Here is a 26,503-nt window from a genome sequence, read left to right as displayed (position 1 = left end):
TCACTTAACACAATACCCTCCAGGTCTACCCATGTTGTTGCACATGGCAAGATTTCATTCTCTTTTATGGCTGAGTAAGTAAATAATACCACCTAAGGAATTCTCCAGGCAAGAATACTAGAGTGGGTAGCCATTTCCTTCTCTGGGGCATCTTCCTGACACAGTGATCAAACCTGGGTCTCCTGCACTGCAAGCAGTTTTTAGATCCTTTCCCTGGTGGCTCAGATGATTAGGAATCTGCCTGCAGTGTAGGGGACCAGGGTTTGATCCCTGGTAAGGAAGATCCCCTGGAGAAGGAAATGGCTACCCACTCTGGGATTCTTGCCTGGAGAATCCCATGGACAGAGGAGCCTGCCAGGCCACAGTCCATGGGGTTGCAAAGAGTTGAACACGTCTAAGCAACTAACACTTTTTTCAAGTATTTATCATATCTTCTTTATTCATTCATCTGTTGAGGGACACTTAGATTCCTTCCATATCTTGGCTATTGTAAAGAAGGCTGTGATGAACACTGGGATGCATGTATCTTTTAGCACTAGTGTTTTTCTCTTCTTCAGACAAACAACCAGAAGTGGAATTGCTGGATCCTCTTCAATGGTAGGAAAGTCAGTTTCCTTTTGCAGAAGTCAGTCTGCATGAGCCTGTGTTATCCGTGTGTCAGGAAACAGGTGGGTATTCAGAAGCCTGTTATTCTGACATTGGTTCTATGACTATCTTACGATGGCGCCTGTCAGACTCATTCTTCCCCCACATTTCAGTGAGTGGAGGCCTACTGTGCTCTTACCTTGGCTAATGGTACCAAGCTCAAAGTTAGAGCTGAAAGTTCAACTACAATTCTAGGCTTGAACATTTCCATGCAAAAGATAGAGCTCCATGACAAATGATGTCAGAATCATAACTACACACTAATTCACAAATATTTTGACTATGTATCAGAGACTTTTGTTTCTCCTGAGTTCATATAGACTTCTATTATGAACTAGTATTTTAGGCTTTTTTTTTTAAAAAAAAGACCCAGAGTGATCCATGTCACATATCTTTAACAAACAGTAGAAGCAAATTATGCTCACTTAGGACATAGGTGTAAGATTATGTGATGTACAGACCTCAAAGTTTCCAAAATGTTCATTCATTTACCAGGTATATCTGGAGCTTTTTCTTTAGTCTCAGGTATAATGCTAGGCCCAGTAACTACTGGAAAAAAAGGCAGCTGTGGACTCCATCTTCAGAAGCTTAGATCTAGTATATAAAAGGACCACATCTTCATGTACTTATTTTATTCTACACTGTCTCTATGTGGTACAAATAGGTATGAGTATCCTCATTTCAAACAGAAGGCATCCAAGGCTCAATGATGTTCAGTGACTTGTTCAAAGTGACAATCTTACCAAAAGGCAGAACCAGCATTTATGAGCCAATCTTGATTCCTAGTCAAGTGCTCTTTATTTGTATAATGGTGTAATTGGAAAATCTGGCTGGTGTTTGAAATTTAGCCCAGGTCTCTGGCTGACAAGCCAATAACAGATCACCTAAATTTGACTGATATTTCAAGAGCCTTCCTCAGAAATAAACAAGTTAATTTTATTATCAGATCTTGAGCCTCCAGATCAGTCACCAGCCTGAAGAAGTCCAGCTAGGCAGGAGTGTTTTAGTCCAGTGAGCTCCTTTCAATGACACTGACCGATTCCTCAAATTTTATCATGGGAAGGGATATATGATATCACTAGTCCTGTGGACTCTAAACTTTCACAGCTTGCATTCTACAAAACACTTTATCAAAAAACCTGGCTCCTACTAGAAACAATAGCCTTTTCTCCCTGAGAAGGACAGCTGGGTGTTCATCCAGATTCCGTGAAAGCCTTGGCCATTATCATGAAAGTGTGATGATGTGTGCTACCCTGGAAGATGAACCAATCAAGTCCAGCCTCATTTTGCAGTTGAGGAAACCAAAGCCAAGTGAAACAACCTTCCTGAGGATTTTTATTCTCTGTATAAGAGGACAAGTCAAAGTTTACTTTAGTAATGATTCCAAAAACGTGAATAGACAAAGACTTGGAGCCTGTGGTGCCTTTCACGTTTGAAGGTGCTGGGGCTGGTTGGGTAACTGCCCAAAGGCACACAAATGAATGTGTCCCCAGGGCCATCTCTCTGCTGAGTACACATACAATGGGCCCATTTATAGCTTTGTCCTGGGCTGCCACAGCAGATGCTGTCAGTGACTCAGGGGTGTGCAAAGGAAAGGATGAGGACCTGAAAAGACTCTATCTCCTGAATAGTTAAGCAACCTTGAGTGAGTTCTGGACCTTCTTTGGCCTCACCCTCCCCATTTGTCAGGTAGCAGTGATGCTGGCTCCTGCCCTCAGAGTTGTCATGAAAATCAAATGAGATCATAAATATGAAAACATCGAAAGGGTGTGATGCAAATGCCAGCTTCTTTTTCAGATGGCTCTCTCTCAGATTGGTTGTTACATGTGGGTCTGATAGCTTTCGGTGGCTAGCCATTACTGTTTGCTATTTTGCTTTTCAGGTGGATTATTGCTGCATCTCTTTGCAGAGAAGCCTTACAGAGTTCCCTCATCTGTGCACCGTACTGTTAATTACTAGCATATTCTATAATCCTCTGTTCCCAGTGTCTATGTCCTATACTATCCCTTCAGTGACTGTAGCAGACATCACTAATCAATCGTGGTCATCTTTCTCTCTGGCCTCAGCACTTATCTCAACATCACATTCCAGGGCACCGCTGCCAATTGAGATGATGTCACTTTGCTTTTCCTACTATGAGTAGTTTCCCTAAGTTGAAATACAGGGCCTAAAACTAGAATAATGGTGGCGTAGCTGTGCACCCAGTACACCCAGCCTTTATAAATGCCCTTAGTGAGTCACTGAAAAATGCCATATGAAAAATTGCCCACAGCGCTGGTATATGGTAGCAATGATAGAAAGTATTCTGTAAGCCCTGCAGCAGGTAGAACCCTACTCCTGTGCTATTGACCTTAATCATTAAGTTTCTTTTCGTCTTGTTGTGCCCCTAATTCAAAGAACTGTGTCTACAAAGTAGCCAAGGCAGAGTCAGTGTTGTATTCATTTCCAATTCTTCCTTTCTGACTGCCTTATGTCAAGAGCTGTTGATTATCCTTCCTGACTCCGTTCTGTCTTTTTCATCCCTTGCTACCACACCTGACCAGACCTTGTTGTTTCTACCTTCCAATACATCCTCTTCACAGCCATCAGAGAGGTCAGTTTCCTCACCTGCCTTTGATTGTTCCTCATGCTTTAAAGGCAAGGTCCAAATGTCTTTGTGTGCTGGGCAACATTTTCATACGTGGGCTACTGTATGCCCTCGTGTCTCATCGCCTGGGCCAGACAGGAGCTCCTTGCCTTCTCTTTCCCTTGCATACGCTGTCCATTTCCTTCTCTGTGTGGTGACAGTCTGTTCTGATCATTCAAGGTCAAACAAAAGCAACGCCTTCAAGGAAGGAAGCCTTCCCACATTTTCCTAGGTTGAGGGCAAGGTGCTCCTTGCCCTGTGCTGACTTAGTTCTCAATTCCCACTCTTCAAGGCCAAGTAGCAGAAGGTTTAAGAGCCCTGACTTTGGAGTCAGTCAGACCTAGGTTAAATCTCATGTATGTGACCTTAGGAAGTCAGTGAACATGTTTTCTCATCTGGAAAGTGAGAATGATGTGCTTAGTCGCTCAGTGATGTCCAACTCTTTACAACCCCATGGACTGTAGTCTGCCAGGCTCGTTTGTCCATGAGATTGTCCAGGCAAGAGCACTGGAGTGGGTTGCCATGCCCTCCTCCAGGGGATCTTCCCAACCCAAGGATCAAACTCGCATCTCTTTTGTCTCCTGCATTGACAGGTGGGTTCTTTACCACTAGAGCCACCTGGGAAGCCCAAGAGTGATAATAACTGTATCTTTCTCATGGTAATTCAATCACATAAAAGTCTTAAGGATTAAACAGGAAGTTCATGTCTTGCAATCAGAGTTCTCCAGAGATATAGAACCAATAAGCTGAGAGAGAGGGAGAGAGATTTTTAAGGAAAATTTTCACTTGATCATGGAGACCAGCATAGTAAGGCCAAAGTCCACAGAACAGACCAGTGGGCTAGAAACTTGGATAGGATTGATGTTGCATTGAGGCAAAGTGTTAATCTCTCAGTAAATCTTAGCTGCTATTTTCTGTTCATGTACCTACTTTGTTTGTGCCTTCCCCAAGGACCAAGGACTCTGTCAGAGCTGGGACCATGTCTTAATCATTTCTGTATCACCAATGCATGGCATGTGTAAGTGCTCAATAAATATTCAGTGAATGAATGAATGAGTCCTGTCAAGGGATCACAGACCCTACGGAGGATATTTAAGCAACCCAGCATGTGGTTACAATGAAAATTAAATGAGTTAATACATGTAAGACATTTAGAAGAGTAAAGACTTACTCAGCATTACTCTGCTGGGCACATAGAAGACTTCAGCCTGGTTCCTGGATGCCAGGAAGTACCCAGAACTCTGCTCACTCTGCTCTCCCCAAAGCATCCATCTGCTGCGTAGGCTCCCTCTGGCAGAGAGCCACACTCTGGTTCCAGGAGCATGCACTTAAATCTAGTATCTCACACATTCTGTCTCTTTTATTTGTGTTCCTCTCATTTTAAGGAAGATGAAGACAAGGTTTCATTGTAGAAAACTTTGAAAGATACAGAGAAGAAATTTAAATCAACAGTAATCTCATTATTAGAAAATAACAATAACTGCTGCTGCCATTTGTTGCATGTAGAATACAGACTTTGGGAAGAGACAGTCTGAAGCTCTTTAAGCCTCAGCAATCTCATCAGTAAAGTGAAGGACATAATACCTACTGCAAGATGGTGGAGAATTAAATAAGATTTATATACAGATCGCACTTGAAACTTACCTGGGGTATTAAGTAAGCACTCAATAAATGCTAGCTCTTAGTAGTTTTACAATAAAAATACAGATTTATATCAAAGAAACCAATGTGTTATGTTTATACACATAACTTTTAGTTTCCATTAGGTTGTAATCACTATCCTAGGTGTGGATATTTGTTAAGAGCATGGGAACTAGAGTCGAAGTTCCCAGATTCAAATCCTGATCACTCTACCCTTGCCAACTACGCTAGCTTAGGAAAATATTTTACCCCTCTGTTCCCCAGTTTCTTCTTCTATATGAGATACTTCCTAGTGAAAAGGTTGTTATAAGGATTAAATGAACTTGATATGTTATCTATAGTTATTATTATTTTTATAATACATGTGATATATGATGTAGTTAAAGAATAGTATTTGGTACAGAATAAACATTTGATCAACAAATGTTAGCTGTCGTTATGACCCTTATGATATTATCTCCAAAGACATTATTTTGCTGATTTTATAATATCCATAACATCATACATTATTTTACTATTTCTTTGGTGTTAGACTTTTAGACTGTTAACTGGAGATTGATGAGTGTTTTGACCTAGAATGGCTCATATCAATCTCATGAAATGGTATGAATTCTTGGTTTTCACTTAATAAGTTAGCTTGGTGAGGCAGTACAAGTTTTGTATGAGGTTCTAGTCCTGGCACTTTTCCAACCAGTAGAGGTGACTTTGTTTTTGTTTAGTCACTGAGTCATGGATGACTTTTGGGAACCTATGGACTGCAGCACTCCAGGCTTCCCTCCCCTTCATCATCTCCTGGAGCTTGTTCAAACTCATGTCCTTTGTGTCAATGATGCCATCCAACCATCTCATCCTCTGTCATCAGGGTTTTTTGCAGTGGGGCAGCTCTTCGCATCAGGTGGCCAAAGTATTGGAGCTTCAGCTTTAGCATCAGTTCTTCTAGTGAATATTCAGGGTTGATTTCCTTTAGAATTGACTGGATTGATCTCCTTGCTGTCCAAGGGACCTTGGATAGCCATATAACATTGGGAAGAGAAAGCAAAGAGTAGAAAGAAAAACTGACTTTAATTTAAAAAATCCTAACATCTTTTGGCACCATTCTTTATTAGCTGTGGGAATGAGGCCAAGAATTTGCCAGGTGGGTAGGCATTGATTTTTTGTAGCTTGTTTCAAGGTTCTGGCTATGTACTTGAGCAAGTCCCTATCTCTTTATTGTCCCAAATGTAGGATGGTAAATGATAAGAACTTTCCTGCCTTTCTCACTAGATTATAAATATCAAGCATAAAATATATATGAAAGCATTTTGAAAGCTACAAAATTTCATAGTATTAGAACTGTTATTACATTTAATATCTAGGAAGCTCTGTTTTCAAGTGAAAGGTTAGATTAGGTAATTTTGAAGGTGCTAACTAGTTTTAAGTCTGTGATCTAGTACTAGGGTTTCAGAATGTGTCCCTGCTAGAGTTAAACCCTCCCCCTGTACCTTCCACCTTTCAAGCATACTAATAATTTTCTTCATTTCTGGATACCAGAAGAGAAACATCTTTCTTAATTTGGTGAGTTACTTATTTGAACAGGGAATGCTATAGTATATCATTCTATGAAACAGTAAAAATATTTCTAAATGGTGAATTTGTAGTTGAGACAATTTAAAATATATTTAAAAGTGTGTCCAACTAAAATCTTATGTTGCCTTAGTTCAAAGCCTAATATATAATTTCAGCAATGTGCTAATGTGCTCAATCTAAGTGCCAGATCAAATTATTTAATGTGGATTTCTTTTCTAGAGTTTTCTGGTATCTTCTGTCTTCATGGCAACTCACTTCAAGTTAGCACATTGACGAATAGAGCCCGTTGCTTTCTTGACAAATTTTGACTAAGATACAGAGTGGTGGCATTGCGATGCTGTGAGCTCGCATCCAGGTATAGTTCCAGGTATGGGGTACAGGTGAACAAGGTGCAGAGAGTCCTTGCTCTCATGGAGCTTGCATCCTGCTATGAGAAGACTAACAAAGCAAATGAATAAACAAGAGAATTTCAGATGGTGGTAAAATCAATTTAAAAAAATAATCCTATGAAAGAGAATGGGGAATGGTGGTAAATGCTTCTTTAGGGGGCCCCAGAAGGCATTTGAGCTGAGACCACTTCACACTGTGAAACGTGAAGATGCTTCAAGAGTGAGGCTTGCAAGGGTCCTAGGACAGACCTAGGACTTGGTAAGCTTGAGGAACAAAAGGAAAGCCAGGTTGGCTGGAGATCAGGGAAGGAGCAGGAAGGAGGCAAGACAGAAGGAAGACAAGATTCAGGTCAGGGATGTGTTTACGAGCAACAGAGGTGGATTTAAAATTTATTCTGAGGCAGTGGAAATCCACTGGAGGAGTTTTAGGAGAAGTCATGCTTCCATTTATGTCTTTAAACAATTACTGTGGAGGTTGGATGAATTTGAGTGGCTACAGATGGCACTCTGGTTTGGTGGGGGGAGAAGGGCTGTTTTTTGGTTTAGGTTTTTTTTTCTTCTTTCTTTCCTTTTTTTTTTTTTGGAGAGGAGATTGTCTTGCATCTATGTATGAGTAATAAATACTCGGATATAATTTAAATTTTATGTTCATTTTGGGAAAGCTAAGAAAGATTGGAAGGAATTGGGGTGCCCTTCCCCCAAGAGCTTGGTGCTATCTGTGCTGAGATCTGAGGGCTCAAAATGAGAATTAATTTGGCTATATTCATGCAACTCTTTTTCTAACACAAATGGCTCTGGCATTCGATTCTTTTTTTCAGAAGCATGTTGACAGGTGAAAAATGGAAGATATTAAAGATCTAAGTATACCAACAAGTCTGTGTGGGTGGTTTATGTACTTGTTTTTAAATGGCTTTGAAGCACTTCAATTCTTTGATAGTCATTTTGATACTGAATCAGTTGTTTATTAGGCTGACTTTCATCATTGAGGCTTTCTCTCCAGGCCAGATCAGAAAGACAGAAGTATTAAGAGACCTTGCTGTTGACAGAGTTTGACCTCTCAGTGTTCATTCTTTCCTACAAATGTTTCCATAAAAACCTCTTCTGCCCTCTCTGAGTTTCATTACCCGACATTCGTTAACTAGACACCCGCGCACGCCTCCAGCTACATAGCTCTCTCTGCCTACCTGCAGGTGCCAAAACTGCCAGTGTTCTCTGGATTGTTTCCTTTCTGATGGTGGCACATGTTCCTATTCCAGTCTTCTTGATTCTTAGGACTCTGGTATGCTTTTCTGAGTATTCATAGCAGACAATTGCACAGGCTTGGCAGTCACATCAGACCTGGATTCAAATCCTGCTTCTGCAACTTATGTGTGCCTTTAGGCAAGCTTGAGCTTCAGGGGGTTTTGGATGTCTTTCTTTTTTCAGGTTTTACTCTACCAAAAATCCATAAGATTGTCAATAAGTATTTATTGAGGTTCAAAATATTGTGCTTAGTACTAGGTGTCTATGGTGAGCAAACATCAGACCTTCTGCGTATACAGTATAGTAACAAAGACATAAAATTAATACAGATGATGAAATGGTTCCAAGTGAGCAAAGTGCTATGAAGGAAGCACTGAATGGAGTTCTGACAAAGCCATTTATTCATACATTTTTATTGAAATATAGTTGATTTACAATGTTATGTTAGTTTCTGTTATATAGCAAAGTGATTCAGATATATATATATATATAAATGCTTTTATATATATATACTTTTACATTATGGTTTATTTCAGGATATTAAATATGTTAGTCAAAGTTTGTCAAGTAAAGCAACGAGCTCTATTCTTTAATGTGCTAACTTGAAGTGGGTTGCCATTAAGACAGAAGACACCAGAAAACTCTAGAAAAGAAATCCACATTAAATAATTTGTGCAATATAGTAGGACCTTGCTATTTACCTACTTTATATATAGTAGTTTGTATCTGCTAATCTCAAACTCCTTATCTATCCTTCCCTGACCCCCTTTCCAATTTGGTAACCATAAGTAAGTTTGTTTTCCACGTCACAGAACTTTTCAGATATGGGTCCTAACCTGGTAAGGTGGGGTGAGTCAAAGTTGGGGGTGAGTCAAAGTCATCGCAAGCATTAAATGACACTGTTCATGAAAACTATTCCCTATGACCTTTACATTCAATTGATCGTAGTTGTTATTGTTATATTATCATTGTTATTGTCATTGTTAATACCACATGCACTCCATGACTACATGTATATATCCTTGATTCAGTGAGCTTTCCCAGAACTTGCTACAAGGTGCTTCAAAAATGTCTATCGACTATGTTCTCAGGGATTTGCCTGGGACGGCTCTGCGTCTGTGCTCCCTGACCCCTGCCAGTTTACCTAATTTCTGACCTTTCTGAGTAGTTTCTCAGACTAGCCACTTTGAGTTCCAGCCATGCTTTGACACTCCCAGATTCCTTAGAAGGTTCCTGATCTCCTGATCTTATTGCTTTATCTCCTGAATGAATGCCAACCAAATCCCAACATGACAACTGCCTTGTTGCTAGGCAGTTCCAGAAGGGAAGATGAACATTTTAGATTTTCCAAAAGAAAAAGAGAATGCCTCCCTCTCTGTTTAAGCCCTTTCGAAGAGCCCATTGCTACACCCACTCGACACCATAAGCACCTATTCTGGCCAAATTAAAAGCCTGAGGGAATATTTCTTCCCCTTGATATCCAGTAAGTCTTTCTTATTCATCACTGTCTTAGAGCTTATACCATAAATCAATCCTCAGAGTTTTTCATTTCTTCATTTTAAAGGCTGTGAAACTGGTTTTAACTTTTTAAATTGTCAGTGCCTATATTATACATACATCTATGCATGGTAAATTGTTGATTTTCCCAGCTGATGAGTGAGAGGAACAGTTTTATATAGCCATTAGCTCTGAATCACCTCTTCTTCTGAAGTTGTTCATAATTGACTTTCTTTCTCCCTTCCTTTCTTCCTATTCCCTAATTAGAGCTTATAGAAAGATAGCTGCCCTAGAACAATCCTAGATCTCCAGATGTTGTATACTAAGAAAGATTGAGAATGACATTATCCCTGAAATATTTCACAATTGCTCTTAACAAGTAAGCACTGCTATAACTACTGCCTTCCCCAGGAGGAGGCAATGTTCAGGTAGAGTTCAGATTTATCAATGTATTTAAAAATAGCTACCGTTTCTTGAGCCCCTGCTATATTCCACCAACTGTTCTTAAATTCTTTATAAGCATTTTTCTCATTTAATCTTCACAATAATTCTGAGTTTGATACTATGATAATTATTCCCATTATAAGAAAAGAAAACTGAGTGTAAGAGAGTTTGTTGTTATTGTTTAGTTGCTAAGTCATGTCTGACTCTTTTGCGACCCCATGGACTATGGCCCGCCAGGCTCCTCTGTCCATTGAATTTCCCAGGCAAGAATACTAGAGTCAGTTGCCATTTCCTTCTCCAGGGGACCTTCCCAACCCAGGAATCAAGCCTACGTCTTCTGCATTGGCAGGTGGATTCTTTACCACTGAGCCACCAGGGAAGCCCATTAAGAGACTTTATGACTTGCCTAAATATTTAGGACTTGAACACTGATCTGACTCTCAAACTTAGTAATACTGTCTTTCAAATTTTCAACCTTTGAGAAATTATATCCAACATATTGCCACATCAAGAAAAACAGTGATATCATCACCACAACTGATGGGTAACTGTTACAATTATAGCATGCTTACCTATTTCTTCTCACCAGGTAGATGGTAAATTTGAGATTACTGTCCAATTTCTCTATATGCTATAAAACATCCATAATACCACACATAAAATTTTCTGGGTAATAAAAAATGAGTAGATAATAGTAGAGGTTAAAAAAACTCTGTCCAGGAGGTCTTTGTTCTGACTCTTTTTAATCGAATTGGTTTCCAGTTTCTCACATTTTACATTATAGTTTTCTATGGCACTGAATGATAAAGCAAACTAATAAACTGCACTGGGCATTTCAGAGAAATTTGCAATACCTTTTCCGTACTTAAAGCACTTTTCCTATGCTAGAATGAGAAATCTATTTCCCCCTTTGCTTAACAATCTGTTGGGCACATCATAGAATTTTTATTTTATAGCATTTTTAGAGGCAATTCAATCACCAGTTCACTTTTGTTTGACATAAGATATAAAGTCGTTCTGACTGTGGTTTGGAAAAGGTTATAGTTCCCAATTCCATATTAATAACTTTACTGTAGTTAAGACTTAACACTGCTTTTGATTTTAATATTCCTAACAGATTTCTCAGTCCTCAATAACTATAATAAAATGCATATTTTAGAAATGTGTAAAAATTTGCAGATCTTCTCCAAGTTTATTTATAAACCCAAAATAGGGCATTTATGCTATTTATTCTGCAGTAAATACAAATACAGCCCTAGGTATTGCTTTTTAACCTATGTGCTGTGTTTCTTGTCCTCTTTACAGGTTCTTTAGTCAGAGCAAGAAAAACAACAGTATAGTTGAACTCACTATATAAGGCAAATGCCCTTGAAGCATGCAATGGTCTGAAAGGTATAGGTTCTCTGGGGGTAAAATTGGCCACAATCAATGGAGACTGGTAGTAATGAAATTCATTATTGCTATGTATAATTCATCAGTGTGCAGGGCTCTGAGTGAGTGGCTGAAAAAATGGTAGATCACCTGTTTCTCACTATAACTCTATGAGGGTTATTCTTTTCTTTTTAATTGATGTATAGTTGGTTTATAATATTGTGTTAGTTTCCATTCAGTTCAGTTCCGTTGGTCAGTCATGTCTGACTCTTTGTGAACCCATGGACTGCAGCGTGCTAGGCTTCTCTGTCCATCACCAACTCCCGGAGCTTGCTCAAACTCATGTCCATTGAGTCAGTGATGCCATCCAACCATCTCATCCTCTATTGTCCCCTTCTCCTCCTGCCTTCAATCCTTCCTAGCATCAGGGTCTTTTCCAATGAGTCAGTTCTTCGCATCAGGTGGCCAAAGTATTGGAGCTTCAACATCAGTCCCTCCAATGAATATTCAAGACTGATTTCCTTTAGGGTTGACTGGTTTGATCTCCTTGCAGTCCAAGGGACTCTCAAGAGTCTTCTCCAACATCACAGTTCAAAAGCATTAATTCTTTGGCACTCAGCTTTCTTTATGGTCCAACTCTCACATCCATACATGACTACTGTAAAAACCATAGCTTTGACTAGACAGACCTTTGTCGGCAAAGTAGTGTCTCTGCTTTTTAATATGATGTCTAGGTTTGTCATAGCTTTTCTTCCAAGGAACAAGTGTCTTTTAATTTCATGGCTGCAGTCACCATCTGCGGTGATTTTGGAGCCCTCAAAAATAAAGTCTGTCACTGTTTCCATTATTTCCCCCACTATTTGCCATGAAGTGATGGGACCAGATGCCATGATCCTAGTTTTTTGAATGTTGAGTTTTAAGCCAACTTTTTCACTCTCCTCTTTCACTTTCATCAAGAGGTTCTTTAGTTCTTCTTCACTTTCTGCCATAAGGGTGGTGTCATCTGCATATCTGAGGTTGTTGATATTTCTCCCGGCAATCTTGATTCCACCTTGTACTTCATCCAGCCCGGCACTTTGCATGACGTACTCTGAATATAAGTTAAATAAACAGGGTGACAATATACAGCCTTGACATACTCCTTTCCTTTCAAGTGTACAGCAAAGTGATTCAGTTATATATGTATATGTATTTTCCAGATTATTCAGTTATAGGTTATTGAATATAGGTTCCTGTGCTATACAGCAAATACCTGTTGCTTATCTATTTTATACATAGTAGTATGTATTGTTAATCCCATAATCCTAATTTACCCCTCTTCCCCCACTTCTCCTTTGGTAACCATACACTTGTTTTTATTGTGATTCTGTTTCTGTTTTGTAAATTAATTTGTATTATTTTTGCTGCTTTATTTTTAAATTGAAGGTAATTGCTTTACAGAATTTTGTTGTTTCCTGTGAAATATCAACAAGAATCATCCATAGGTTCTTCTTCCTGAATTTCCCTCCTATCTCCCTCCCCATCTCACCCTTCTAGATTATTACAGAACCCCTGTTTGAATTCCTTGAGTGATACAGCAAATTCCCATTGGCTATCTATTTGACATTTAGTATTGTAAGTCTCCTTGTTACCTCTTGTGATACATCTTACTCTCTCCCTCCTCCCCTTCCTCCTCCTCCAGTCCATAGTTCTGTTCTCTATGTTTCTCCATTGCTGTCCTGCAAATAAATTCATCAGCACCATCTTTCTAAACTCCATATATGTGCATCAGTATTTATATTTATATTTCTAACTCACTTCACTCTATATAATAGGCTTTAGTTTCATCCATCTCATTAGAACTGACTCAAATATATTCCTTTTTATGGCTGAGTAATATTCCACCATATATGTGTACCACAGCTTCTTTATCCATTCATCTGTCGATCAACATCTAGGTTGCTTGCATGTTCTAGCTGCTGTAAACAATGCTGCAGTGAACATTGGGGTACATGTGTCCTTTTCAATTTTGGTTTCCCCAGGGTATATGCCTAGGAGTGGAATTGCTGGGTCATATGGTGGTTTTATTCCTAGTTTTTTAAGGAATCTCTGTACTGTCTTCCATAGTGGCTGTATCAGTTTACATTCCCACCAGCAATGAAAGAGAGTTCCCTTTTCATCACACCCTCTCCAGCATTTATTGTTTGTAGACTTTTTGATGATGGTCATTTTGACTGGTATGAGGTAGTATCTCATAGTTTTGATTTGCACTTCTCTAATAATGAGCAATGTTGAGCATCTTTTCATGTGTTTGTTAGCCATCTATATGTCTTCTTTGAAGAAATGTCTGTTTGGTCTTTTCCCCACTTTTTGATTGAGTTGTTTGTTTTCCTGGTATTGAGTTGTATGAGCTGCTTGTATATTTTGGAAATTAATTCCTTGTCAGTTGTTTCTTATGCTATTATTTTCTCCAATTCTGAGGGTTGTCTTTTCACTTTGTTTGTAGTTTCCTTTGCTTTGCAAAAGCTTTTAAGTTTAATTAAAAGCTTTTTTATTTTTTGCTTTTATTTCTGTTACTCTAGGAGGTGGGTCACAGAAGATCTTGCTCTGATTTATGTCGAGTGTTTTGCCTATGTTTTCCTCTAGCAGGTTTATAGCTTCCGGTGTTACATTTAGGTCTTTAATCCGTTTTGAGCTTATCTTTGTATATGGCATTAGAAAGTGTTCTAATTTCATTAGTTTGCATATAGCTGTTCAGTTTTCCCAGCACAACTTATTGAAGAGGCTGTCTTTGCCCCATTGTATATTTTTGCCTCCTTTGTCAAAAACAACATACCCATAGGTGTGTGGGTTTATCTATGGGCTCTCTAATTTGTTCTATTGGTCTATATTACTGTTTTTGTGCCAGTACCATACTGTCTTGATGACTGTAGCTTTGTAGTAGTCTGAAGCCAGGAAGGTTGGTTCCTCCAGCTCCATTTCTCTTTCTCAAGTCTGCTTTGGCTATTTGAGGTCTTTTATGTTTCCATATGAATTGTGAATTTTTTTGTTCTAGTTCTGTGAAAAAAAAGCCATTGGTAATTTGATAAGGGATCACATTGAATCTGTAGATTGCATTCTGTACTACCAAAATTGATACCAATATTGGTTCTTCCTCCCCAGGAACATGGAATATTTCTCCATCTTTTTATGTCATCTTTGATTTCTTGCATCAGTGTCTTATAATTTTCCATATATAGGTTTTTGTCTCCTTAGGTAGGTTTTTTCCCTAGATATTTTATTCTTTTTATTGCAATGTTGAATGGGACTGATTCCTTAATTTCTCTTTCTGTTTTTTCATTGTTAGTATATAGGAATGCAAGTGATTTCTGTGTATTAGCCTTGTACTCTGAGACTTTGCTGAATTCACTGATTAGCTCTGGTAATTTTCTGATAGTTTCTTTTGGGTTTTCTATGTATAGTATCATGTCATCTACAAGTAGTCATTCGTATTGATTTTTTTAGATATCACCTATAAGTGATATCATAAAATAGTTTGTCTTTGTCTGATTTCACTTAGTATAACCTCTTGGTCCATCCATGTTGCTGCAAAATGAAATATTTCATTTTTATTTATGGCTGAATAATAATGCATTATATATATATGACATAGGCATTTATTTATATATGCATATATAAATATATATTTTTACAAAATTTATACCTATGTATTATATAATTATATATCCACTATATATTATAAATATATATTTATAATATATTCATAATATATAATATGCATATTATATAATGTGTATATTATATACACACACACACCACATCTCCTTAAGCCAATGATCTGTTGATGGGCACGTGGGTTGTTTCATGTCTTGGCCATTTTAGATGGTGCTGCTATGAACATTGGGGTATATGTATCTTTTAGAATTAGAGTTTTCATCTTTTTCAGATATATGCCCAGGAGTGAGATTGCTGGATGATATGGCAGCTTTATTTTTCAGTTTTTTAAGGAACCTCCATACTCTTTTACATAGTGGCTGCACCAGTTTCCACTCAGTGAGGGTTATTCTTAATCACACTTGATAAGGGAAATGAGGTCAAAAGTCACATGTATTCCTAGGACATGGCAGAGCAGAGTGGGACTGCTGAGCCCAGATCCTATCATCTCTGTGTTTAATGAGTGCCATTGTGGGCTTATCGGAGGAAGTTGGACCGATGAAGCTTTCGTCCATTGTCAAGAGCAGTCAAAGACTTCACCTGGGCCCTTTTATCACCACTCATCACCCTACCTGAGATCTTGAGTGTGCCTGTTTTGCTGGCTACATGTTTTAATGAGTCTTCATTGACTCCGTCAAGTTTAGCAACATGATTCCCAGAGCTGTGCTCTGCCTGGCTGCTCCTCTTGGCCCACCTTTGCTGCTCTGGGTGCTGTTTCACACTATTCCCCTGCCCCCTCTCCCCTCCTCCTTTCTTCCTGTGCTCTCTTACCTGGTTGGCATCTTGTTGCTGCTTCCCATGTGCCTGTTCTGTGGTCTCTGCCCTTCCTGCTCCCCTCCTGCAGTCAAGTTTGATAAGATAGCAGCCTTTCAGGGTTGGCTGCTGGGCTTCAAATCCTGCCCCCTTTACTTACAAGTTCTGAAATCTCAGCTAATTAATTCTCTATGCCTCTGTTTTCTGTTTTGTCAAACTTTAAAATCAACATTGCAACACTGATACCTATCTCATAGCGTTATTATGAGGAATAAATGAGCTAATATTTATAGAAAGTGCTTAGTTTAGTGCCTGGCACATAGCAATCACTTGCCTAATAAAATTTTTTATACACTTTTACAATGGTGAGTAATTTACATCAGGAAATCTCATCCTTTGGTTGAGAGATAAATGACTTTAGCTATTGTAAGGAAAACCCTTCCCCCAGAGAGGAAACATGTTACCCCTTTAAGGTGCTTCCCATTCCTTCAAGTTTTCCTCGGCCACAAAGAGCCTTGGCTGACTGCCACAGGGACTAATACAGCAGCCAAGTTTTGTTTTTCTCTTAACTCTTGCAATTCCTGTCTTACCATATGCCTCCCATAGTTCCAGCGCAGGGATGCGGTGGCGGGGGGCGGGGGGTGATGTTGGCAATAGCTCCATGGTCTGGGTCTTGTGGTGTTAGGAGGTTGGGAAGAAAACTGAGGGAACAATGGCTTTCTGTTCACTTGCCCACAACAGTCATGCATTAGAGCACATATGATAACTTCGTGTGCAGGTCAGGAGGGGTAAGTGTCAAAATTCAAAAGATGCTCAGAACCAGCTCTGCCTGACACTTTTCATTAAGCATTTTGTTTCAAGCCTCCTCTTACAGATGGTATTATTTTTTTCCATTTTAAAAATTAGATCATCAAGTGAGGCCAAGAGAAGTTAAGTAATTTGGCTCAGATCTACATGATGCGATTCTAATATCTGTATTCTTAACCACCTCACTGTCTTTCTCCTTTCACTTTGCTGCACACCCTCCTTGACACACTACCCTCCCTGTCCTCAGTTTCCTCATCCATAAATGATTGGGAGTTTCCTCCAGCTCTGACATTCTGGCAGTCTAGGTCGGCATCTGGGTTTTGACATCCTGTTGCTGGTGGTCCCCCTCTTGAGCATCCATCTGGATGCGTATGGACTGGCTTTGTTTGCTCATTGCTGCTTGGTTTATGCTGCACCTGTCTGTGATTTGGTCTCTTAATCAGATGACAGAGTCCTTTACTGTGTTTCCCATACCAACAAAACACCCTTTGTTCCATTACCATCGAGTAAATCCTTTAAGGAATACAAGAGGGCTTCAGGAATTCTCTTCTGGTAGTTCCTGAATATGTGTTGCCTTGGTGCATAAGTTCATACAATTTCAGAAGAAAAAATCCTCTGCAGAGTCTAATCAAGGTTGAAGTAATGTATAGTAGAGAGTGAAAGCCCAACAGCTGTTGAGCTCTATTTAGTTAAACATCATTTGCTTTGTTTTTTCACAATCTTGTGAGTTAGGTAATTGCTCCAAGGCTCAGGCAGAATGAGGCCCCAAAGCTTGTGCAGAGAATTTGAATTGGAGTCTGCTTATATGTGACCTTTCTTTTGGTGTAGTAGTAGAAAGAAGCACTAGATTGGAAATTTCATTCCATCTCTGCTACTGATTTTTCATGTGCTGCTTTGATTAAGAAACACTTCATTGATAAAATCAATCTATAAAACTGACTATCTTGAAACTAAGTAACCTTAAGAGATTCTGTACTTTGAGCCATGTTAATGCTTTAGTCATGTCAACTGGTTAGGAGTCAGACATGGAATTGCCTTTAATTCTTCTCTCTCCCTTATCTCAAAGGTTCAATTACCAAGTACCATCAATTCTTTCCTTAAAATGCCTCTCTGTAGTCTTTCTTCCTATTTTTGTCACCCTCTACTGTAAATTGGACCTTATTTCACCCCTGCAATCCTGAAATCGATTGTAAGCTGTCCATATTCCCAGGCTCTATCCAGTTTTTCTCCCAGTCCTTCTTGTGTGTCATATACATACTTGCTTACTTCTTGCCCTTGTTTGAAACCTCAGTTGTTCCTTTTCTTATCACTATGGTATCAAGTTCTCTGGGCTTCTATAAGCAGAAACCACTCCAAATAAGCTTTCTGTTCTTCCATGTCCACCATCTTTATCTTATCTCAAAACCTTTGTCGAGACTATTTTTTGTAACTTCCTTCTTTGAATTCTTCCAAGTCCTTCAAGGTCCAGCCCAAGTATAGAAAGCAAGCCCTGTACCTCTTGTTCATCAGGAAGAATGTATCCTGAGCACAAGCATAAGGCCAGGCACATAAGGAGAACTTGGTAAGTGTTAATTGAATTAGTATCAATATATGACTCCCTTCCACAAAGGATCCTTGACTACTATATCTTACATTCTTGTCAGGATTCTTTAAACCCCAATGGTACTAATTTACAGCTTTGTGATCTTCGTGTCAGAAAGTTGCTTTGTTTCCAAATACTTAAGGAAAAATGAAATCAAAGAAGGGTTTTAGATTGGCAAAATTTGTCCCGAGTCACCTTTCTTCCCGGAGAAGGCAATGGCACCCCACTCCAGTACTCTTGCCTGGAAAATCCCCTGGATGGAGGAGCTTGGTAGGCTGCAGTCCATGGGGTCACTAAGAGTCGGGCACGACTGAGCGACTTCACTTTCACTTTTCACTTTCATGCATTGGAGAAGGAAATGGCAACCCACTCCAGTGTTCTTGCCTGGAGAATCCCAGGGATGGGGAAGCCTAGTAGTCTGCTGTCTGTGGGGTCGCACAGAGTCGGACACGACTGAAGCGACTTAGCAGCAGCAGCAGCAGCAGCAGCACCACGTTTCTTCCAGATGGGAAAAGACAGAATCTCTTCCTGTGTGTCAGGCCCTATTCTGAGGGCTCTATCAATGCTTTGCTCACTGAATCATTACATTAACATTGTGAATCAGGTGCTGTATTGTGGTTGTTCAGTCGCTAAGCCAGTGCTTTATTACTTTCAATTTATTGATGGTGAAAATTGAAGTCCTCAGAGAGGTGAAGTTAATTTGCCTAAGATAAGAAAGCTAGAACATGGCTCAACCTGGATTCAAACCCAGGGTTGACAGAGTGTGCAGTTGTCAGCATTTTACTGTGCTAATCCTCACACTATTGCAAAACATAGGAAAATATTGAATATATCATCAGACTAACTCCAAGAATAAAACACACAATCTCCTAAGGCAGATTCTACAATCAATGAAGCATGATATGATCTTATTAGGTATGGAAGGCCCTTTAAGTTCAGCTCTTCTTTATTCATCATCCCCAGTGAGATGCTCTCCTAGCTATTTATAAATAGATGTATCCTTGAGTTTGGGCATTAAATGATAGCAACCTTGCGCTAGCTCAAGCTCCTCTTTTTCCTTTTAAGGATTTTCTCTGGCCCTCTGAAAATGTGCCATGGCTAACGGCAGGATGTGCCTTCTTTAAGAAAGCTCTACTTCCTAGAGTTTCTCTGGCATGCTGTTCTAGGAAGCTCTGCAATGCAGGCTTCTGATCCTCTGAATAAAAATGAAGAGGGCATTTGTATTTCCCACTGATTGAGTTGGCTCAACCTGATGTAGGTTCACATTCACAAAAGCACAGACAGGCTTGTTTCCAGGCTTGCAATGGAGATGGAGGAAGGCAGGCTGTGTGCCCAGCTTCCTTGTAAAGCATGGTATTGGATATGTGTCACTGGTACCCTTTAAAATCAAGGCTCCAGAGCTTTCCCTCCCCCTCCCACAAGTGGCAGGATAGTTTATCCAAGATGCCCTACTTCTGATGCCAACTGGACCCTATTCAAATGAGTATGCAGATCAGAAAGTGTTTTCTAAAGGGTGAATGTGTTCATCATGGATAAAATGATCTGAAACAAGATGTCTCAAACCTTTCCCCCTATTGGATTTTCAAGCTTAATATTTATGCTCTACTTGAAAGTTTTTCCCTTGAAGAAGCTTAATTATGTGAATTTCAGTTATTTAAAGAATGTCAACCTGGTTAAATCACGTTTTTGGAGTCCATGCTTGACAAACAATGGTAGTAGTATTTTGATATTTACAATTTAGCATTCAGGTTTCCAGTATTCATACCATGCATTTTAGACTCACAGTAAGGAGTGATTTGTAGGTCCTCTGGTGTGACTATGAAACACCCAGGTAGGAATTCAGAAGTTTAGGTGAGGGTCAATTATAGTATACTGTAAGTTCCCTACATATGAACAAGTTTCATTCCAAGAGTGCATTCATAAGTCCAATTTGTTCATAAGTCTAGCAAATTTAGCCTAGGTACCCAACTAACACAACTGGCTACATAGGATTGTACTGTAATAGATCTATAATACTTTTCACACAAATAATACATAAAAAAGAAATGCAAAAAATAAATAAAACATTTTAATCTTACAGTATAGTACCTTGAAAAGTACAGTAGTACAATACTGGCATACTGGGGCATGTTCAGATCTTTGAAAGTTCACAACTTGAAGGTTCACATGTAGGGGACTTACTGTATACCTAGCTGTGAATCCAATATCCACATCTCAACATGCTCTGTTAGTCTCTGGAGTAGTAATTATAATTTGGGGATTCTCATCCAAATGTTAAAGGTAAACTGTACATCTGAATCAATGAAATAACTTCAGGCTTTTGTACAAATGGTTGTTGCATAAGGCTTTTAGAGCTTTCCCACTTCACACTCATGGCCAACATTGCTCATTCATCAACTGCCCTGGCCAGACGCAGCCTGCATCAGAATCCTCCACAAAAGGTTAACTGGCTTTGGTGCTTGAAGATGAGAAAATTGCTCAGCATTGGGATTTGGAAGGTCTAAAACAAAAGCAAATGAGAAAAGGAAAGATATAAGCATCTGAATGCAGAGTTCCAAAGAATAGCAAGGAGAGATAAGAAAGCCTTCCTCAGTGATCAATGCAAAGAAAATAGAGGAAAACAACAGAATGGGAAAGACTAGAGATCTCTTCAAGAAAATTAGAGATACCAAGGGAACATTTCATGAAAGATGGGCTCAATAAAGGACAGAAATGGTATGGACCTAACAGAAGCAGAAGATATTAAGAAGAGGTGGCAAGAATACACAGAGGAACTGTACAAAAAGGATCTTCATGACCAAGATAATAACAATGGTGTGATCACTGACCTAGAGCCAGACATCCTGGAATGTGAAGTCAAGTGGGCCTTAGAAAGCATCACTATGAACAAAGCTAGTGGAGGTGATGGAATTCCAATTGAGCTATTTCAAATCTTGGAAGATGATGCTGTGAAAGTGCTGCACTCAATATGCCAGCAAATTTGGAAAACTCAGCATTGGCCACAGGACTGGAAAAGGTCAGTTTTCATTCCAATCCCTAAGAAAGGCAATGCCAAAGAAGGCTCAAACTACCGCACAATTGCACCCATTTCACGTGCTAGTACAGTAATGCTCAAAATTCTCCAAGCCAGGCTTCAGCAGTACATGAACCGTGAACTTCCAGATATTCAAGCTGGATTTAGAAAAGGCAGAGGAACCAGAGATCAAATTGCCAACATCCTCTGGATCATCGATAAAACAAGAGAGTTCCAGAAAAACATCCACTTCTGCTTTATTGACTATGCCAAAGCCTTTGACTGTGTGGATCACAATAAACTGTGGAAAATTCTGAAAGAGATGAGAATATCAGACCACTTGACCTGCCTCTTGAGAAACCTATATGCAGGTCAGGAAGCAACAGTTAGAACTAGACATGGAACAACAGACTGGTTCCAAATAGGAAAAGGAGTACATCAAGGCTATATATTGTCACCCTGCTAATTTAACTTCTATGCAGAGTACATCATGAGAAATGCTGGACTGGAAGAAGCACAAGCTGGAATCAAGATTACTGGGAGAAATATCAGTAACCTCAGATATGCAAATGACACCACTCTTATGGCAGAAAGTGAAGAGGAACTAAGAGCCTCTTGATGAAAGTGAAAGAGGAGAGTGAAAAAGTTGGCTTAAAGCTCAACATTCACGAAACTAAGATCATGGCATCTTGTCCCATCACTTCATGGGAAATAGATGGGGAAACAGTGGAAACAGTGTCAGACTTTATTTTGAGGGGCTTCAAAATCACTGCAGATGGTGATTGCAGCCATGAACTTAAAAGACGCTTACTCCTTGGAAGGAAAGTTATGACCAACCTAGATGGCATATTCAAAAGCAGAGACCTTACTTTGCCAATAAAGATCCGTCTAGTCAAGGCTATGGTTTTTCCAGTGGTCATGTATGGATGTGAGAGTTGGACTGTGAAGAAAGCTGAGTCCCGAAGAATTGATGCTTTTGAACTGTGGTGTTGGAGAAGACTCTTGAAAGTCCCTTGGACTGCAAGGAGATCCAACCAGTCCATTCTAAAGGAGATCAGTCCTGGGTGTTCTTTGGAAGGACTGATGCTAAAGCTGAAACTCCAATACTTTGGCCACCTCATGCGAAGAGTTGACTCACTGGAAAAGAATCTGATGCTGGCAGAGATTGGGGGCAGGAGGAGAAGAGGACGACAGAGGATGAGATGGCTGCATGGCATCACCGACTCGATGGACGTGAGTCTGAGTGAACTCCGGGAGTTGGTGATGGACAGGGAGGCCTGGCGCGCTGTGATTCATGAGGTCGCAAAGAGTCGGACACGACTGAGTGACTGAACTGAACTGAAAACACGCTGCCTCTTTTTTTTTCTCTTTTTAAGTTAAGCCTGACATTAAATGGAGTTTTCTCCATTCTCTCCTTGCCAAGCGGTCTCCAAAAACATCAGGAAAATGGATCAATTTATTTGGTCTGCCCACCTCTGGCAATGAAATTGGGATAAATGTTTTGAGAGGATGTAGCGAGGAAAGGAATAGTGTGGGCCATACTTCATTAAGGTGAAAAACAAGTAGGGATACACTGGACAAAATTTCAACATAGACGCAATAATGTGCCTTGTTCCTCAAAAAGAAAGTCAGCTGGTAGACCACTAAATCAGCCTACTTCTTGGCTTCCTTTGAGAAGTTTGCCACACAGAAAAGTAACTTTTTTTAGAAGGGTAACTTCACTAATTTCGTTACTAATTTACAGAACACACTTAGATTTTATGGGTTGGTGATTCAGTTTCCAGTACTTAACATTTTTGGATTCTTCCATTATAACAATCTGCGGCCTCAGATTATAGGTCTATTTTCATGTTAGTTTGCCCACTGGAGTGTGAGCACCCTGAAGATGGAGAATGTCATTTTTAAAATTTGTATCCAAGAAACTAGCAATGTGCCTTGTTTTGGGTGAGTTTGAATGAAGAAATAAATAGATGATATTTGGAATGAATGCTTTTATCATGGAGTCTTATTCACCATAAGCCAATCTTAGACCTCTTCCAGTGACAGTTTCTCTTTTTTGCAAAAGCTCTTCTGAAAGTAAATCCAAACAACTGGATTCATATTCTCTTCTGCCCATTTTCCCCTGAGTGTAGGCCTGGCTTTGTGCCTGTGTAACCTATCCTGTTGCATAAGGCTTAGAAGGGCTCTGCACTTGGCTCAGTGCCTTGCTCTTACTTGCTTAGAATTCTTAATTTTCATGTTGCACCAGGCCCCACAAATTAGGTACCAGGTCATGTGCAATGACCAGATTGCAGGTCATTGTGGTATACCAGGTCGTTACAGTTACTAGTGGGCTAGATTAACAGCTGTAGAATAACCAGTCTGTCCAATTTGGCTTTTCTTGCCCCGAGTTGCGGAGAAGGCAATGGCACTCCTCCAGTACTTTTGCCTGGAAAATCCAATGGATGAAGGAGCCTGGTAGGCTACAGTCCACAGGGTTGCTAAGAGTCGGATACGACTGAGCGACTTGACTTTCACTTTTCACTTTCATGCATTGGAGAAGGAAATGGCAACCCACTCCAGTGTTCTTGCCTGGAGAATCCCAGGGACAGGGGAGCCTAGTAGGCTGCCATCTGTGGGGTCGCACAGAGTCGGACACGACTGAAGTGACTTAGCAACAGCAGCAGCAGCAGCTGCAGCTCCGAGTTGAATGCACAAGTAATGGCTGAGTTTGTGAAGTGTGATGCCCTTTGTTGAATGAGAGCCTTCTCTAGCAACCATCATACCAGGGAAAGGCATTCCTTTCTACCTGGCTGTAAAGGAATGGCACTAGAATCCTGCCATACAGGCATTACAATTGGATTTCAAAGAGTAAAAAAAGAGAAAAATCATTAGAGAAAGGGACTTGGAGATGGGTAACAAAGTACACAATTTCTAGGCCCTTCCCTCCCACTAAAGACAAGGAAAAGGGAAAGAAGACTGAGTCTTAAAAGTTTCTCAAGAGACCCCAGGAGGAACCATATTGCTGGGCCCTTTTCTTCCCCTTTTATTCCAGGATTCAAAGATTCTAGGGTAATGCTTCAAATTTACCATGTGCTGGAAACACCAACCAATCTTGTTCAAATGTATGATGTGATGCAGCAGGTCAGGTAGTGAGGGAGCAGTGGGGTTTGACATTCTACATTTTTTTTTGATATTTCATTTCACTATGTTTTAATTGGATTATAATTGTTTTATAATGTTATGTTTGTTTCTGCTCTACAATGAAGTGAATCAGCTATATGTACATTTATCCCCTCCCTCTTGGACCTCCCTCCCGTATCCCATTCCTCTAGGTCATCACAGAACACCAAACTGAGCTCCTTGTACCATATGGCAGGTTCTCATCTCAACATCACTAATTATTAGAGAAATTCCAATCAAAAGTACAATGAGGTATCACCTCACACCAGTCAAAATGGCCATCCCCCAAAAATCTACAAGCAGTAAATGCTGGAGAGGGTGTGGAGAAAAGGGAACCCTCTTGCCCTGTTGGTGGGAATGTAAAATGCTACAGCCACTATAGAGAGCAGTATGGAGGTTCTTTGAAAAACTGAAAATAGAACTACCATATAACCTAGCAATCACACTCCTGGGCATATTCCTGGAGGAAATCATAATTCAAAATGACACATGTGTTCCAGTGTTCATTGCAGTACTGTTTACAATAGCATGGGCATGCAAACAACCTAAACGTCCAACACAGATGAATGGACATTCTGCATTTCTAATAAGCTCATAGGTTAGGCTGATGCTGCGAGTCCAGGGACCACACTTTGGGCAGCAAGCTGACAGGTTTGTCATATTTTAGGTTTTGGACAGATATTGAATTTCTGTTTCATCCTAGCTTGCAGTGGAGCTAGCACCCTTCCCTGAAAACAGTGGTTTACGCTGAAACAAGCCTGCACAATTATAGCCATGCATGGTGGGACTTAGAATCCTTAGGCATTCAAATATGGGGGAAGTTTAACTCAAACACCTTCAATCATGAAGTTCATTATTTTATACAATTGATGGAGCAGAGAGAGTAAAAAAACAGGCTCTAGCCTTTTGCTACTACACCACCGCCATCATGGGTCGCATGCACGCTCCCGGGAAGGGCCTGTCCCACAGTCGCCTCTGCCCTACCGCCGCAGCGCCCCCACCTGGCTGAAGCTCACTTCTGACGACGTGAAGGAGCAGATCTACAAACCGGCCAAGAAGGGCCTGACTCCCTCACAGATCGGCGTGATCCCGAGAGACTCTCCTGGTGTTGCGCAAGTACGTTTTGTGACAGGCAACAAAATCTTGAGAATTCTTAAGTCCAAAGTACTTGCTCCTGATCTCCCTGAGGATCTCTATCATTTAATTAAGAAAGCTGTTGCTGTTCGAAAGCATCTTGAGAGGAACAGAAAGGATAAAGATGCTAAATCCCATCTGATTCTGATTGAGAGCCGTATTCACCTGTTGGCTCGATATGATACTACAAGACCAAACGAGTCCTACCCTCCAATTGGAAATACAAGTCATCCACAGCCTCTGCCCTGGTTGCATAAATTTGTGTATTGTACTAAAGCAATAAAATCATTGTTTAACAGAAAAACAAACAAACAAACAAACAGGCTCTAGGAGTAGTAGAGTCCATGACTCCATACTATCATCAGGATCTAGGCTTTTTTTCCTCCATATTGCTATCCTCAGAACTGGAAAATGGCTATGACTGTCACAGGCATTAGCTTTGGATAAGACAATGTCCAGAGGCAGAGGGAGCCGTCTCTAGGGTGTCTCTGTTTAGAACTCAGATACATTTCCCAGAAGCCCCAATCAAATGTCTCGTGTTTCATGTCTTGGGTCTATCCCTAACACAGTGGTTTAGCCAGGGGAGTGAGACAACTGTGATCAGCTTAGCTTAATGAGGGTAATCGGGGTCCACTTGCTGGAGCCAGAGAGGCGGGGGTTAGAGTCCCCTGAATCACATGGATATATGTGGAGGAGCGGGTATCTGAAATAAGTCCAGGTAGTGTCAGGAAGGGAAAGTGTGCTATGACCAGGGAGGGAGGGGCTAGGTACTGGGCTGGCAACCAACCAAGTGTCTACTCACACACACTTCCCAACAAAAGGCCTTCATTTTAAGAAGGGCAGTAGCCCATCTCATCACAGGTGTGCAGCTTGGAAGTCTGGAAGGCCAAATGCTCTCTTTTCCTTCACTGGATTAGCCATTGCTTAAGCTGACCTCA

General features: G+C 40.2%; 1 protein-coding gene and 1 pseudogene across 10 annotated transcripts in view; both read left to right on the top strand.

The window, feature by feature from the left end:
• Nucleotides 1-26,503, top strand: part of SGIP1 (SH3GL interacting endocytic adaptor 1) — a 242,247-nt gene that overhangs the window by 7,575 nt on the left and 208,169 nt on the right. The gene's annotated exons all lie outside the window — the stretch shown is intronic.
• Nucleotides 25,345-25,869, top strand: LOC120857028 (annotated as a pseudogene).

This window comes from Oryx dammah, unplaced genomic scaffold (assembly GCF_014754425.2).
Source record: "Oryx dammah isolate SB20612 unplaced genomic scaffold, SCBI_Odam_1.1 HiC_scaffold_28, whole genome shotgun sequence".
Lineage (NCBI taxonomy): Eukaryota > Metazoa > Chordata > Mammalia > Artiodactyla > Bovidae > Oryx > Oryx dammah.
Note: the sequence above shows the minus strand (reverse complement) of the source record. Positions and strands in the feature narration are given on the sequence as shown.